Source organism: Mustela nivalis (genome assembly GCF_964662115.1).
Source record: "Mustela nivalis genome assembly, chromosome: 5".
In the NCBI taxonomy this organism is placed as follows: Eukaryota; Metazoa; Chordata; class Mammalia; order Carnivora; family Mustelidae; genus Mustela; species Mustela nivalis.
Window position 1 is genome coordinate 114,495,369 of NC_139024.1, and position 15,968 is coordinate 114,511,336.

At 45.7% G+C, this 15,968-nt stretch overlaps 1 pseudogene across 1 annotated transcript; it reads right to left on the reverse strand.

Annotated features, from left to right (window-relative positions):
- Positions 1 to 4,341: 4,341 nt before the first annotated feature.
- LOC309864146 (spermatogenesis-associated protein 31D4-like) lies at positions 4,342 to 10,548 on the reverse strand (annotated as a pseudogene). Its single transcript has 6 exons — positions 10,357 to 10,548; positions 9,385 to 9,430; positions 8,753 to 8,813; positions 5,760 to 8,484; positions 5,210 to 5,657; positions 4,342 to 4,976 (listed from the first exon to the last, which is right to left on the reverse strand). The product of its transcript is annotated as a spermatogenesis-associated protein 31D4-like (transcript).
- Between the last annotated feature and the right edge of the window lie 5,420 nt (positions 10,549 to 15,968).

Below are 15,968 nucleotides of genomic sequence, written 5' to 3' on the forward strand. Positions count from 1 at the left end.
TAACAGGTACATCTGGATAAAGGGTATATGGCTTTACCATCTATACCAACATTTCCACAACTTTATTTTCAAATACAGTTTAAAAATGAATTTAACCCAACCTTTGATATTAATGACTTTGATTCCAGAAGCTAGTGCCTCCACCATACTCCAAGCCCAGATGTGTGCAATGCCAACTTTAAAACAGCTGTCTCAGGTTCTGTCCTATTCAGGAAACCTGGGATCCTCTCTGCACACTGGAAACATGCTAACGTTTCAACAAGGTTTTACAAAATGGGCAAAGAGTGCCCCCACTTTAAGAAATTAGATATTATATGCAATATAAGCAAACAACAAAGAACAAAAATTCTACATGTTTATGAACACAGAACCCCTAATTTCATTTTTCTCTGGTGCCACCAGGTTGCTCTTCTCCTGGGTTTTGCCGTGCCATTGACTTGCCGGCACTTTCGTTGCTCTGCTAGTCAGTTTCCACTCCTCCTAGTCAGATTTCCATCTTCCAAAAATGTGTTGACAGCTTTTGTTCTTTATGCTCCCCTTCTTGTCATCCTTAAGTACTTGTTTTTAAACCCTTTACTTGTTTTAACAGCTATATTGAAATACAGGTCACATACCATACAATCTACCCATTTAATGTGTATAATTCCTTGATTTTCAATAGAGGCATCACCACAGTCAATTTTTAAAACGTTGTCATGACTTAAGAGAAACAAATCTGCAAACTTTTGCTCTCATTCTCCTCGCTCTCCTCCCTCGAGCTCTAAGATGAATCTATTTTCTGTTTTGTAGATTTCACTATTCACCATTCCCACTTCATGTGACTGGAGTCCTATGTGGCCGTTAGTGACTGGCTCCTTTCATTTAACATGTTTTCAAGGTTCATCCCTGTTGTGGCATGGGTTGGTCTTTTATATTCCACAAAATACTATATCATAGGAATATGTTATATTTAATTTACCCATTTCTCCTTTGATGGATGTTTGAATTGTTTCTGCCCTTTGACCTCATAAATAAGATAGCTATAAACATTTGTTTACAAGTTTTTGTGTAGACCTATGTTTTCATTTCTGGGGAGTATATACCAAGAAGTGGAACTGCTGGGTCATATGTTAACTCTATGGTTAACTTTTTGATCAAGTGTCCCACTGATTCCAAATTAGCTGTGCCATTTTTCATTCCCACAAACAGTGCATGGGAGTTCTAATTTCTCCACATTCCCACCAACATGTGTATTCCTTTTGATTTTAGCCATCATTGTAGGTGTGAAGTTTGGGTCAATATTGATTTTGATTTGCATTTTCCTGATGGTTAATGATATTGAGCAGTTTTCATCTAATCTTTTACTTAATGGCATTTTGGGAAAGAGGGGAGTGTTTGATCTACTCCATTATAGGTGAAACACAGTAGTTTATTTGAAAAGTAAGAGGACATATTTTTCTTCTAAGTATTTCAAAACACACAATGTCAAGTCTTTGACAACATATATGGTGTTCTTCTATTCTTTTTGCATCATATTACAGTTACTGAGTGATTCAGGGACAGTGAAATTCTGCCCTGAATTTGCTCCATAAGATGGCTTCTTGTGTGGGGTGGAGGAATTCATTTCAATGGCTCCTCAGGGCAGATTAGAATCAATGAAACAAGATGGGATTGGGAGGGAGACAAACCATAAGTGACTCTTAATCTCACAAAACAAACTGAGGGTTGCTGGGGGGAGGGGGTTTGGGAGAAGGGGGTGGGATTATGGACATTGGGGAGGGTATGTGCTTTGGTGAGTGCTGTGAAGTGTGTAAACCTGGTGATTCACAGACCTGTACCCCTGGGGATAAAAATATATGTTTATAAAAAATAAAAAATTAAAAAAAAAAAAGTTACAGCCAAAAACAAAAAAAGAATGCAGAACAGAATTGATGGCCAACAGCCCATAAGCCCAATGCCTTTTCGACACCAATGCTGCATACACCTTTTGTGAATAAGTGTGCAGCACAGGTGATAAATATCAAAGAAATGTGAGAGCTTTCACGTGGACACAGAGCATATGTCTCAGAGATGGATGGCAAGATGTGTCAAAGGGGCTTTTGGACTTTAATCCCAGTGTATCACACCCGCCCAATGATAATCGTGCAAGTTGGGTGGCGGATATGTGAGACGTTATATTATTATATGTGCTCTTGGACATGTTTCTGTAGTAGAAACCATTTAAAAAATAAAAGATGTAGTCCAACCATAAATAAAAAAGAGGTTGGGTGCCTCCTAAGGACAGGGAGGAAGGGTCAGAAGGAGACTTGGCAAGGGTGGATCAGTCCATCAAGACTAGAAGTTAACTTTGTCTCAATAAAGACATTTCAGAAAGTATACTTCCTTTGAGATTGGGAAGGAAACCTCTTTCCCTATAACAAGAAGGAAGAGGAAAAATAACAATGGGGAGATTTTGGGGGCAGGATTTGGGTTTGTTTTGTTTTGTTTTGTTTTGTGAGAGCCTCGGTCACTGCTATCTTGGTCCTCTGTGAGCTGTGGTTTAGCACATCTGCTGAGCAAGCGAAGATGGTCTAAGTTTGAGGGAAGTAAAGGAAATCTGAAATATATCTGATCTGAGGGCCACCTGGGTGTCTCAGTCCGTTAAGAATCTGTCTTCAGTTCAGGTGATGACCCTGGTGTCCTGGGATTGAGGCTCCCCAAGCAGGGAGCCTGCTTCTCCCTCTCCCTCTGCCACTCCCTCTGATTGTGCTCCTGCTCTCTGTCAAATAACGTTTAATATAAGATAAATTACATCTGAGTACACTGAGGAGAGAATGTACTAAGGAAATAGTGACCTAACTCCATTTATTTTGTTCAAGCTAGTAAGTCTTGGATAAGTATTTGTGGAGTGAATGAATGATTTCCAGGTAGTGCTGGGGCTGAATTTCATGTGGCATCAGTAGACTCAGGTGTGAGTAGACTCAGTTTTGACATGGGAGATTTAATGCAACAATAATCTTTTACATACAGAAAGGCATTTCTTAAAAGAGGCAGAGAGACAAGATTTTGCCAGGCAGGAAGGACTGAAGGGGATTAGATGGGGTCATCCACCTGTACTGGAGCCTGTTTTGTTTTGTTTTTTGAATTGAAGAGGGGCTGATGCAAGGTCACATTAGTGTCAGGTGTAGCGCTCTATGCTCTGCTGTGCTCACCACAACTGCAGCTACCACATGTCACGAGATAACGCTGTTCCAGTGCCATGGACTCTATTTCCTAAGCTGCACTGGTGCTTTTTACATGTTGGTTTCCCAACAAGCCATCAGTTCTACCTTGGAGAGTGAGGGAAGGAAGAAGAAGGCCTTGCTGGAGAGGCAAGAAGTGGAAAGTGGATGATGTGGAGTAGCAAAATTCACAGGGACATATAAGCGGGAAGGACAGGGGCATGAGGCAAAAGGACAGAATGTCAGACTATAGTATTCTGATTGTACCGGGTGGGCCATAAATCTAAATCATCTAAAATGAGATGACGTAGGACCCGTCAGGCTGGGCTACTGGCTGGTCTCTCCGCATAGATGTTAGATCCTGGAGTGGGACAGGTTCTGAGAAGGGGTGATTAGGCATAAAATTTTGTTCTACCAGCAAGTTCCCTCTTTCACCTTTTCATTTCTTCAAAGGTGTCTTACTCTGGAAGGTGGTACCTGCTTTCTCAAAATTTTTACAACTAACAGTTAAATGATGCTATTGTTCTGCAAAAAACATCAGTCCAGCAGCGTGATGAAACACCCAGGCAGGGAAGCACTTCGGGTGGAACCCTCCATGTCAAGTAATGTGACTCCCAGGATGGATTCTTCAGCATCACCTAGGGTATTCTTTGATGCTACCACAACCAAACCAAGATAAAGCCGAACAAACCCCACCCCCAGAAAACACTCTTATTCAGAGTTCATCCACCTGAGGGATCCTCTGATCACTGACTTCTAAATGATGATTAAGCTACTGTAACACAATAACAGTGAAGAAACAGTGGCTTATTCATTATTTTCTGAAAACTATACCAGTCTTTGATCCTCCTCAGAGAGAGAAGACGTGCTGAAAAGGGTGTAAAACATTCAATGAGAGAGGTGTGAGCTACTATACATTTCCAGTAAGGCTAAGCCATGGGACAGGAGAGAGAGCCCATCTCCTCATACTTCATCAGAGAGGGAATGGGCTTTGGGGGGCATATGTTACATATTTTCCAAGAGGTCCTGGAGATTGGTCACCTTTTAGTAGCCGAAGGAAGCAAGCAGTGACCGGTGAGCTGATTTACCCAAAACCCATGCTCCCAAGAGAGTACACAGAACAGACATCACTTTATTAGAGAAATATTTATTCCTCACAAGGGATTATTTGGGGGTAAGAAATGCCCCCCAATACCCTCTCATCGGAAATTCTGGAGAAGTTTTACGTCTAACTAGTAGAGACACATCTCTGCACACAGTGCCTTCAGGAGTCGTGAGAGTGGCCGGAGGTCACTGGGCAGCCTGATGCCCGCAGGTGGCCTTTGGGTGGGGCACAGGATCCCTGACGGGCATGGAAGAGCGGATACTTCTGATGTGGTATCTGGTCCTTAAATGCCACACCTTTCTGGGGCTGTCTGTCCTTGTTTCTGAGCTGTCTGTTACTTCCAGGAAGGCCTTGGCCAGCAGAGACAGCTTCTTGCTGGCAGGACTTGGTATTTGTCTCCTTACAGGCGGGAACCCTGCAGTTGAAAGGAAACCCTGGGACAGGCAGTGTCTGGGCCTGCACTTGTACTTTCTTCTGGGTTTTCCCAAACTTGGGTTGGGGAGAGAATGGGTTTCTGAGTGCAGTGCTGCCTATTGCAGGCCAGATGCCCCATTCTCTCCTCTTGGAACTTCCCAAAAGCTGTGATGATTTTCTGAGCTTTGGGCATCCCGGTAAAGGCAGCTCTACCATGAAGTAGGCCTCTGCTTGCACAGATGATAGGGGCCTACGCTTCTCCTGGGAGTTTTCTTGCCCTTTGCATTTTACCCCAGGAGTAAGCCATTGCAAAAAAAAAAAAATTTTTTTTTAACCGATAATGCTTTCAGGAGGTGGCTGACCCTTCTGTGATAGGATCTGGGAAGGCTGCTTCCCAGCTTTACCTTCAATACCGAGTCCTGAGTAGGGAACCTCTTCTTCAGTGCTGCATCCTTAGTAGGGAACCTGTCTGTTCTCGGTTGGGATGTTCCCAGTCCTGCATCCCCTTCACCATGCTCTTGGGCCTTGGATCCCGGAGGCCTCGTGCTCTCTGTGGCCGGTGGGGGATTCTTCTTCTGGAACTTTCTTATGACATGCTTAGAGACCCAGGGCTCCTGCTGTTGTTCCATAGGAATTCCTGTGTCCTCTGGGGGGACGCACAACACCTGGGAACCTCTCGTGTCCCTGAGGGAGACACTCGGGGCATGAGTCAGTGAGGCCTTATAAGTCCAATGATCTGAGGCAGGGGGCAGGCCAGTGTATTGGGCTTGGGCCTGGCTATGCTCCCTGTCCTCCAGCATAAGCTTTACCTCATGCAGGAGCTGTTCTTTGAGACTCAATGATTTAGGATCTTGCGGAACTGGTATGCTTGGTGGGATGTCGGTTTTGACTTGATGCTCATTCCCCTTTATAATTTGGGAGCTAACTGGCTTGTTGGTTGTCATGATGCTAGGTTGTGACTGAAGTGTATGAAATCCCTTGGTCCTGAATATCATTCAGGAGTCTTCATCTTCATGCCCTGTTGCCCTCCTCTGCTACTGTTGGAGTTTGCATCCTTATACATTGGCTCTTTGTCTTGCCGGCGGCTTTGGGGGCCACCTGTTGGCTATGGTGACATGTTTGACAGGTTTAAGAGTCTGTCTCTCATGCTTCATTTTTGGAACATCCTCTACAAGCAGATGGATATTGGAGGATAATTGCCTCGGAATTCTCTGCTCTTCCTTGCCCACAGTTGAGGCCGCAGGGCGAGGATGATCCAGAATGGAGGCTGAATCTGCCGTTCCTGCTTTGTCTGCATGGAGAGATCTCAAGCTTCCTCTAAGGGGGCTGACGCCCCCAGGTTTAGAATTTGCTGCAGGAATCAGTTTGGTGGAGCAGGAAGGGCTACAGGGAGATGTGGCCTTTCTTGATTTAAAGATATCTATGGATTCAAGGACCCTGGAGGGAAGGCCCCATAGCATCCTCCAACGAAACCATTTAATATGGGATTCCAGCATCTGTTGTACACGAGGTTCCACAAAGGGAAGCTCCTGGCAGGTATTCAGGGAGTAAACCTCAAACTCGGATGGTGGCAAACGTCTTTGTGTAATTTCAGCCTGGGATTTCTGAGGAGGAAGTGATGTCTGCTCTATTGTATTCCATGAATGATGCACAGTCTCAGGGAGATGACCCTCACTGACTTCCTCAGATTTTTTGTGCAAATGGATTTTCAGGACATTTTCCAGTTTTGTCTGGCCTGCAGTCTCCACAGACACCGTGGAGCTATTCTCTGATGGACTAGTAAGTTTACTCTCAGACTCATGCCCCATGTCCTTATCGGAAGAGCTCTCTAGGTCACTCAAGAGATCCTCTTTTGGGCCATTCTCTGGGCTGCTTTCCTCACTCTTCTTCAGGTTGTCATTGTCCTTGTCCAGATCACCGTCCTCTAGATGAAGCATTTCTGAGTCCTTGTCACTGATGCTTTCAGTGTCATTCAATTTGCTCGGACTCTTAGGGATCCATGAGCGTCCACGAAAGCGCTGCGACTCAGGTAGCTGTGAAAGTGCACTGGGACGGCTCATCAGCGCGAGAGACTCATAAATCCTGCGGGGAATGCCCCACCGGTGTTGGATGAGCCTCTTTCGAAGGTGGCTCTCAAGTTTTCTCCGAAGCTCTTCATTCAGAGGAAACTGTCCAGGGGGGATAGAGATGACCACTTGGGCCTTGGTGGCCTTGTGGCTGAGAGAAGGGTTAGGAGCTGAAGGACAGTAGTCCTCCTGGGATCTTTGGACGAGAGTGGGTAAACCCCACACACGTTTCTGTACCTTCTGCAACACGTTCCACTCCAGATGTTGCATTTCTGTTGGAGTGAGATTCTCCGGTTTGTTCCGAGGTCTGTGAAGACACACTCCACAGATCTTGATGTCAGGTAGAGGACCAGATGGCAGGATTGGGATTGGGGATTGAAGGTGGGCCTGGGGCTGGACAGGAGGGCTAGGTAAGGGCGGGGTTTGAGGCAGGAGTTGAGGCGGGTTCTCAGGCAAGGATGGAGGAAGTGGATGGGGAACTACTGGGGATTCCTGCTCTGGGGAGGCATTCCAGATGTGATCTGAGGCATCAGCAGCAGGGAAGAAGGAATCGCTAGGTGGAGTTTGGAGACCCCAGAAGAGCTGGATGGGGGTTTGCTGTAAAAGGCCCTCTTCCCAGGTTGTAGGATATGGGCGCTGCTGATGCATATGCAGCTCCTTTGATGTGTTTCTGGTGCTCCAGAAAGGAAGGGACGATGCCAAGTCATGGGTATCAACAATTGCTTGTTTTGCAAAAGATCCCTTTGATTGCTTCCACAGGAGGAAGTCACTCCTCTTTTGCCTTTGTTTCTCTAGAAGTGCCAGGGCATCAGGACTGAGAAGTGAGAGGTCACCAGGCTCTACAAGTTTGGCTCCAGGGTCTCCCCTGGAAGAAGCCTCTGAAGAATGGAGGGCCAGGACTTTTTGACGGAAATCACGTGGAGCCAGGGTTGAAGGGAAGAAGCCTTTGGCATGAGTTTGCCACCAAGGGAGGTCTAAAATTGACAAGCTGGAGGGGTCAATGCCTAGGATTTTGGAGACATAAGGAGACAACCCGCCAGAGCTATCTGGGGGTGAGCTCTGTGGAACAGGCTTCCTTGAGATGGAAATCGGTTTGGATTGAGGCACAGTTAAATTGCAGTCTGGCGGTGGTGAAGCAGACCGGGTTGGTGGTGTGGGATGACGAGCAAAGGTCTCAGTGGGATTCACCCTCTGAGACAACTCCGGTAAGGGGCTGACATCTTGGGAAAGGGTAGGGTCCAGAGAGAAGGTGGTACTTAGAGACACTGTCTCTGTCTGGACACTACGGCCCACTGTATGGGCGTGATGTGGTTGGACAGGAGGAAAGGCAAGGGGCTGGGGTGGGAAATGACCCCTTGGGAATTTGGAATCCAAGGGAGGAAAAGGCTTTGGTGGCAAAGGATCACCCGGTGGCGAGGGTGCAAAAGAGTCTGCCACAGGGATCACTGGGTTAGGTGAGAAGATGGAAGCAGGTGGTGGGGAAGGCTTAGGAAGTGGAGCTGATATTAGGTCTCCTGGAGGGACTGCTGAGAAGTCAGGGGAGCGAGTGAACGATGAAGTAGTCGCAGGAGCTGTGGAAGTCAAGGGAGTCGAATCTTCCAGGGCCTGCAGGAACACCAGCTGATTGATCCCAGCAGTTGCGCTATTACACACCTCACAAGAGGGGTCTGGACATAACAGTTGACGAAAGTGGATGGTATCATGATGCCGGCCGAGGGGGCTGCAGGAGACAGAGGTACAAAGATGCAGCCTGGACCAGAACCAAGGGGGGAGGACATGCAGGCCTGACGAGGGAGGGGCCACCTGAAGCCTGCTGTCCCTTCTCAGTGCCCCACCATTATGACTTCCCAGGGTACTCAGTAGCCTTCACCCCACTCTCTGTTCCTATGGCAACCCCCTCCCATGGCTATGACAGACTGCAGGGAATCCTGCAATTGCATAAAATGTGCTCTAAGAGGCATCAGGATAGCAGGGGAGAGACTGGTCACCTTCTTAAAACAGAGATCAGCTTCCGGGTGTCTTCCGCTTCTCTTCGGTGCCATCTGTCACCTGGGAAACCAGGAGAATGGGTTATGTAGTGAAAGTAGAAACATAGGCAATACTACAGGAGTCCTCTCATGGGACGGCCTTGGGCTCTTGGACTCTGGAGGCCCTGATCATCCATAGGTGAGGGCAAATGGCCAGGGATGTGAAGCTGGTTAGTATCTTGCTTCACGTGTAAACTATTTTCATGCAATATGATGATCAGACCACCTCTCTGAAGCAGAGGGGCCTGTGGTTACCTGAGGGAAGACTTCGGAGTATCTGTGATGTCACAGGGCTTTCACAAAGTCAGGAGACAGAAGTTCTGACTCTTGACACCTCACACGGCCACCTATTGGGCAGCACTCATTGTCCAGATCCATCACTGCCTCATGCTCAGTAGTGGTCAGAGCAGGGAATCTGAGAAGGGTTTTGCACTCTGGCTGCATTTCCATGAGCCTCTCCTCCCAGGCCTCTGTTTTCTGAGAGGGAAATGTACCTAGAGGCTCACATCCCCAGAGCTCATGGACTGGGCCCTCACGGAGAGGACAGCAAGGATCAGTCTTGGAGAGCTCAGGTGGAATAGGCAGAACCTTACCTTCCAGAGTCCCACCTTTCCTTCTCCTCTTGGCTCTGCCCTGACGCTAGAACAAAAATAAAAAGAATGAGGGAGGCTGGACTCCACGTCTTACTCTCCTCTCAGAAATGGAGACATTCTTTATCCAAGGAGGCTGTGACTTTCATTAACAGAACGTTGTGTTCCTTGCTTTTTTCAGTTTTTGAGGTGATTAAATATTTCCAACATTTGCTACTTTGAACAAGTCTGAGGACTTTGTCTGGGAGGTCCACACTTGGTATTCTCAGAATTCCTTTGTTCAAGGAGGACATAGAAAATGAAGGCTGACAGTCATGTTTGTGCTCCCTTAGGCGGGACCCTGTATCCTAAGTCATAGCTCAGAGCCCACTCTCTTCTCAGAGGCTCAGGACTATTCTCCTCCTCAGCCCAGCATGAAGGAAGGCTTAATCGAGTGACGCTTGACCTGGGGGCAGGGCCTCATGATCAAGTGCTGGGAAACTTTGTTTTTTTACACAGACCCCATACCCTCAAAGTAACCCAATCCAGGACTCTAGATTCCCTGTGTTTGGGATTTTACCCAAAACCTGCCACCAAACCCAGGAGATTGTGAGTTTCAAGTAGAAACCTTAGTCCTTCCTTAACCCGTCCCCTGCCAGGCCTCTTTTGCTAGAGGAATGAATGTCTGTTTTCTTAAAACGTCCCGTTTTAGGTGTTTCTCTGATTCTACCAAACTCGTTTTACAATTTGGGATTGGGGGCTTCTGGATAGCTCAGTTGCTTAAGTGTCTGCTTTGGGCTCAGGTCAGGATTCCAGGGTCTTGGAATCTATCCCCACATTGCATTCCCTGCTTAGCTCTCTCCGTGCCCCCCGCCCCCACCTCTGCTCACTTGCTTTCTCTTAAACAAAATCTTAAAAAACAGATTAATTGGGATTAGAAATGGAAACCGTAATAATCTATGTTGAGGCCTCCCACCCCCCGCAAATATTTCTTACCTTTTGGGTGGTTGTGGTTTTCCGAGTTGGTATTGGAATCCCCACCAGGTAGCACAGGAACAGAAGGAGCAATCCCAACCCACACAGGAAGGTGATGTTGGGATCGGTCTCTAGGCATGTTGAGCCAAAGCTCAGACATGGTTTAGGATCGCCATTCAGAAATGGGAGAACACTCCAGTGTTCTAGCTCCATGGTCTGAATCACAAGACAGCCTAGACTGTGCACACACGCTGAATATATATCCTCCCCAGGCTTACATCACAGAGCAGGGTCACAAAGAGTTTCTGAGGGTGGGGTAGGTGACAATTGGACAAGGTGTGTCCCCAGCCCCTGCCCCACCCACTCCTCTCCACTCCTCCTAGGTCCTTCAAGTTTGCCATCCCATTTTCCTACTCCTTTATATCGCTTATGAAATTTATGAAATTTTCTGTTTGTTCCATGTATTATGCATATATTACTTGGGTCCCCCTTTAGTGTTTGAGACCTTGACTTGGGTCTTACTAGTTCCATGCCTTGAATGTCTGCAAGGCTACCTGGAATTTTTGCTTGTCCCCTGATATTTATACTCAGGATCCCACAGGTGCTCAGATACATCTTTCATATGTAATGTGTTTGCCTGGGACACCTGGATGGCTCTGTCAGTTAAGTAACTGCCCTCAGCTCAGGACAATATCTCAGGGTGCTGGGATCAAGCTCCACATCTGGCTCCTTGCTCCACAGGGAGCCTGCTTCCCCCACTCCCTCTGCCTGCAGCTCCTCTGCTTGTGTGCTTTCTGTCAAATAAATAAAACCTTTAAAAGAAAATGTTTGCCTTGTATGAACCGACAGAGAGACCGTAAAGTTCTTTCACATTTAGTCTTTTACATGTTGCACGGCACATTTCAGTTTTTGTTTTATTCAGCCTTTAGTATCTTCAGTCAATGAGGCTGACACAATTAAAATCAATGTGTTATTCAATAATCCCCTAACTAAAATCAATAGAAAACAAATGTAAGGAATTAAAACTTCAAATGGTCTTGGGGGTATCCCTATAGCACTTGTATTCCTAACGTTAGTGAAGTTAAACTGCATAACGTTTTGGGGGACTATCTAACAACATGCACGCACACACACACACACACACCTTAGACAAAACAGTCCAGTATACTTCATATTGAAGAGTCAAGTGTTTTCTCCTTTTATATCATCCTTTCATAAAATGTTGACCCCAGTTGTTCTTACTCAAACTAAATTACTGTGTTCTGTACCTCAATACCCTCATAGGTGTACAAATCCCTTCTCAGTGAGGTGCAGCCCTGTATCAAATGCCATAGACGGGGTGGCTTAAATGACACGCATATACTTTTCATCGTTCTGGACAATGGGACTTCCAAGATCAAGGCATAGCAGATTCCGTGTCTGTTGAGACCTTCCTCCCGGTTCACAGGTGCATCTTCTCCCTGCAACCTGATGTGGCAGAAAAAGTGGGTGAGAGGTTTCTGGGGTCTCTTTTCTAAGGCTACTAACTCATTCATGAGGGCCCCACCCTCATGACCTAATCACCTCCCAAGAGCAGTGCCATCTTGCAGCAGCGTTATGGCAGGGACATCCCATCTTCAGTGGCAGAGCTGGTGGCACTGCCGGGCGTTGGGCCCAAGGTGGCGCACTTGGCCATGGCGGTGGCCTGGGGCGCCATGTCTGGCATTGCCGTGGACACGCATGTGCACAGAATCGCCAACAGATTCGGGTGGGCCAAGACGGTGACCAAGTCCCTGGAGAAGACCCGTGGGGGCGCTGGAGGCCTTGCTGCCCCGGGAGCTTTGGAGTGAGATCAACAGACTGTGGGTGGGATTTGGCCAGCAGACATGTACGCCCGTCTGCCGGCGTTTCCACGCCTGCCTCAACCGAAGCCTGTGCCCAGCCGCACGGAGCCGCGGCGGGCGGGGAAGTCTGGGCCTGGACGCCATGCACCAGCCGACCCTGAGCCTTTGCTGGGGGAGCCACAGCCTGTTTCTAATAAAACTTGGGAATTGTTAAAAAAAAAAAATGCGATTAGAGTTTCAATGTGAATTTGGGGTGGAGCACAAAATACAGTTCCTAAACTCCCCAAAGGCCTGGATAGGTGACAGGCTGCTAAGTAAGCCATTGATCCCCTGCTCAGGTGGCAGGGTGGGTCCCAGGAGGGTCACAGCCTTCCTGCAGAATGTAGTCTGGAAGAGCCTTACCTGATTGCCCTTGTGGGCCATGTATATCCTTTCCTAGGATTGCCTTTCCAGGACAAGTGGTTGAGATGCTCCACCCTATATTATCATCCCCACATCGATGCTTGAAAATCAACTCCCTGTGAGAGTTTTTCAAGGTAACTTTTTGTCAGATTCAAATAATCCTGGTATTTCCCTCCACACTTGCTCCATCTTTTCTAAACTCTTTTATCTTCAGGACAGCTCTCCTCTGAACTGCCTCCTAACTTCTCATGTCATTCTCAAACTGGGATGCCCTTTCTTAGACACCCCTGGCCTAGCATTATTAACTTGGTCATCTGTGAAAGGGTAGGGCAGCCTTCTGCCTGGCCCAGCAGAGTCTCCTTTCAGTTCTGCACGAACAGGTCACCTGCCTGGAAGATCAGACCTGCCAAGAGGCACCACTTCTTTCTCAACCTGACATGCATTTTCAGCCATATTTTCATTTTATAAATGGTTACATTGAATGCCAGAGACACAAACACCTGTTAAGTCCTGGTCTCTGTCCTTAAGGAGCTCATGGAGCTGTTCTAGGGAACAGCAGGGTGAGGGTTACACAGGATACAGGACAGGTATCCTGCCACATTTGTGAACTGTCCCGTAATCTCTGGAACAGAGGAACAAAGTAACAGGTACAATGGGTCACAAATGCTCACACACACCATGCTCCTTAGAAAGGCCACTCTGGGTGTCTAATCTCTGTGATTATCTGATAGAAATTATTGACTCTCTGAGAAGATAGTCGAAGAACGGCTTTTCTCTTTTAAAAGGGCATATGTGGGTCAGATATCCTTATGTACATTTATGTGGCTTGAGTTAGAACTTTTCTCAGAACCCAGTAGACGTGCTTTCAAAACTTAAGGAAACAAGACCTGAAAGGTATAACTTTAATTTCACCAAAAATCACCTCTACTGAAGTTCAGTAGGGGAGCTTCCCAGCACTTCTCCTCCTACACTAATAGCAAGTGTAAATGATTTGCTACTTTTTCAAGAAGTTTGCTGGGAGGCACCTCAAAATCACCCTGTGATGTAAGCAGCTCAGGTATTACTGGGTCTCTATTATGAAAGAACAAAACTGAAGCTCGGAGAGGGTAAGTGCCTCACTCAGCTGTAACCCGTAGAGCACTGATGATGAAATCCCCAAGTTTCTCAACACCTCTATTTTAAATAATAAGTGATATCCTAAAAAGCCATCTTAGTTTTAAAATTAGAGCAGCTGCATGGCTGAGAGTATGCACTTTGTCTATACAATGGTGGCAAGTTTTTTTTTGTTTGTTTTTGAATGACAATTATGTTTATTTCTTCCAAGAAGAGTATTTTTCCCACATGCCTTCTACCTTTTCACCAAAATACCTTATTGTCATCTCTACCAATTTTAAACGATAATGTCATTTTTTGATGGCTATATGTATTTATTTCTTCTCCCCATGCTATGTAGTCATTTAATAGTTGGCACTCTTACAGCTTCATTATTTAGATTATGAACTGTTGAAATTAAGCCCTGTATCATTTCCTTACTTGACTCACCCACATTCCCTTGCTGATGAGTCTGTCTTGGCCCTAGTCACCCAATCCTTTCCCTGCCATTTGAAGAGGGTTTGCCTGTAATGACAGTTTTTATTTTCCCTCCTTTATCCTGCATCTAAAGCTTCACCACTATCTCTTCCAAAGGAAGGTACACTTTGAGACCACCCCTCTTCACATACCCTCCCTTGAGTGCATGATGTACGTATGTCTGTTAAGAAAAAATGCCTCCAAATATCTTTGAGATTCTGGAATTGTTTTTAAATAGAAAGTGTGGTCTTAACTGTCCCTAATGCCCCTAGGACTCACAACTATAAAACATCCTTTAAAGTCTGAGCAAGGTAAGTTCCACCCCAAAAATTTCCAGGTGAGAAGGAGTTATAAATATGGCACAATGGGGGCGCCTGGGTGGCTCAGTGGGTTAAGCCATTGCCTTCGGTCAGGTCATGATCTCAGAGTCCTGGGATCGAGTCCCGCATCGGGCTCTCTGCTCAGCAGGGAGCCTGCTTCCCTCTCTCTCTCTCTGCCTGCCTCTCTGCCTGCTTGTGATCTCTCTCTATCAAATGAATAAATAAAATCTTTAAAAAAAAATATGCCACAATGAATTTATTTTCAAACCTGGCCTTGTTCTAAAAGAGGCTGAGAAATTGATCCAGATTAAAGGAAACTAAAGATACACAGCAACTGGATGTAGTATGTCATCCAAGACTCAAGCCTGTAAAGAGATTTACACACACACACACACATGCAGGACATTACTTAATAAATTGATCAAAATGGAATGTGAGTGGGAAATTAGTTAAACAATTTATGTCCATATGACAGTTACCAAAGGAGATAACTGTGGTGTCAGAGTATATTCATTTTCCTAAGAAATACACAATGAAATATTCATGGAGAAAGTGTGCGATGAATGAAATATATTCTACAATATTCATGAATGTATGCACAGTTTTCGTAGGCATATATATGTCTTCCTATATAGAAACAAGGGGAAGGAGGGAAGGCGAGAGAGATTGTAAACATGTCAAAATCATAACAGGTACATCTGGATAAAGGGTATATGGCTTTACCATCTATACCAACATTTCCACAACTTTATTTTCAAATACAGTTTAAAAATGAATTTAACCCAACCTTTGATATTAATGACTTTGATTCCCAGAAGCTAGTGCCTCCACCATACTCCAAGCCCAGATGTGTGCAATGCCAACTTTAAAACAGCTGTCTCAGGTTCTGTCCTATTCAGGAAACCTGGGATCCTCTCTGCACACTGGAAACATGCTAACGTTTCAACAAGGTTTTACAAAATGGGCAAAGAGTGCCCCCACTTTAAGAAATTAGATATTATATGCAATATAAGCAAACAACAAAGAACAAAAATTCTACATGTTTATGAACACAGAACCCCTAATTTCATTTTTCTCTGGTGCCACCAGGTTGCTCTTCTCCTGGGTTTTGCCGTGCCATTGACTTGCCGGCACTTTCGTTGCTCTGCTAGTCAGTTTCCACTCCTCCTAGTCAGATTTCCATCTTCCAAAAATGTGTTGACAGCTTTTGTTCTTTATGCTCCCCTTCTTGTCATCCTTAAGTACTTGTTTTTAAACCCTTTACTTGTTTTAACAGCTATATTGAAATACAGGTCACATACCATACAATCTACCCATTTAATGTGTATAATTCCTTGATTTTCAATAGAGGCATCACCACAGTCAATTTTTAAAACGTTGTCATGACTTAAGAGAAACAAATCTGCAAACTTTTGCTCTCATTCTCCTCGCTCTCCTCCCTCGAGCTCTAAGATGAATCTATTTTCTGTTTTGTAGATTTCACTATTCACCATTCCCACTTCATGTGACTGGAGTCCTA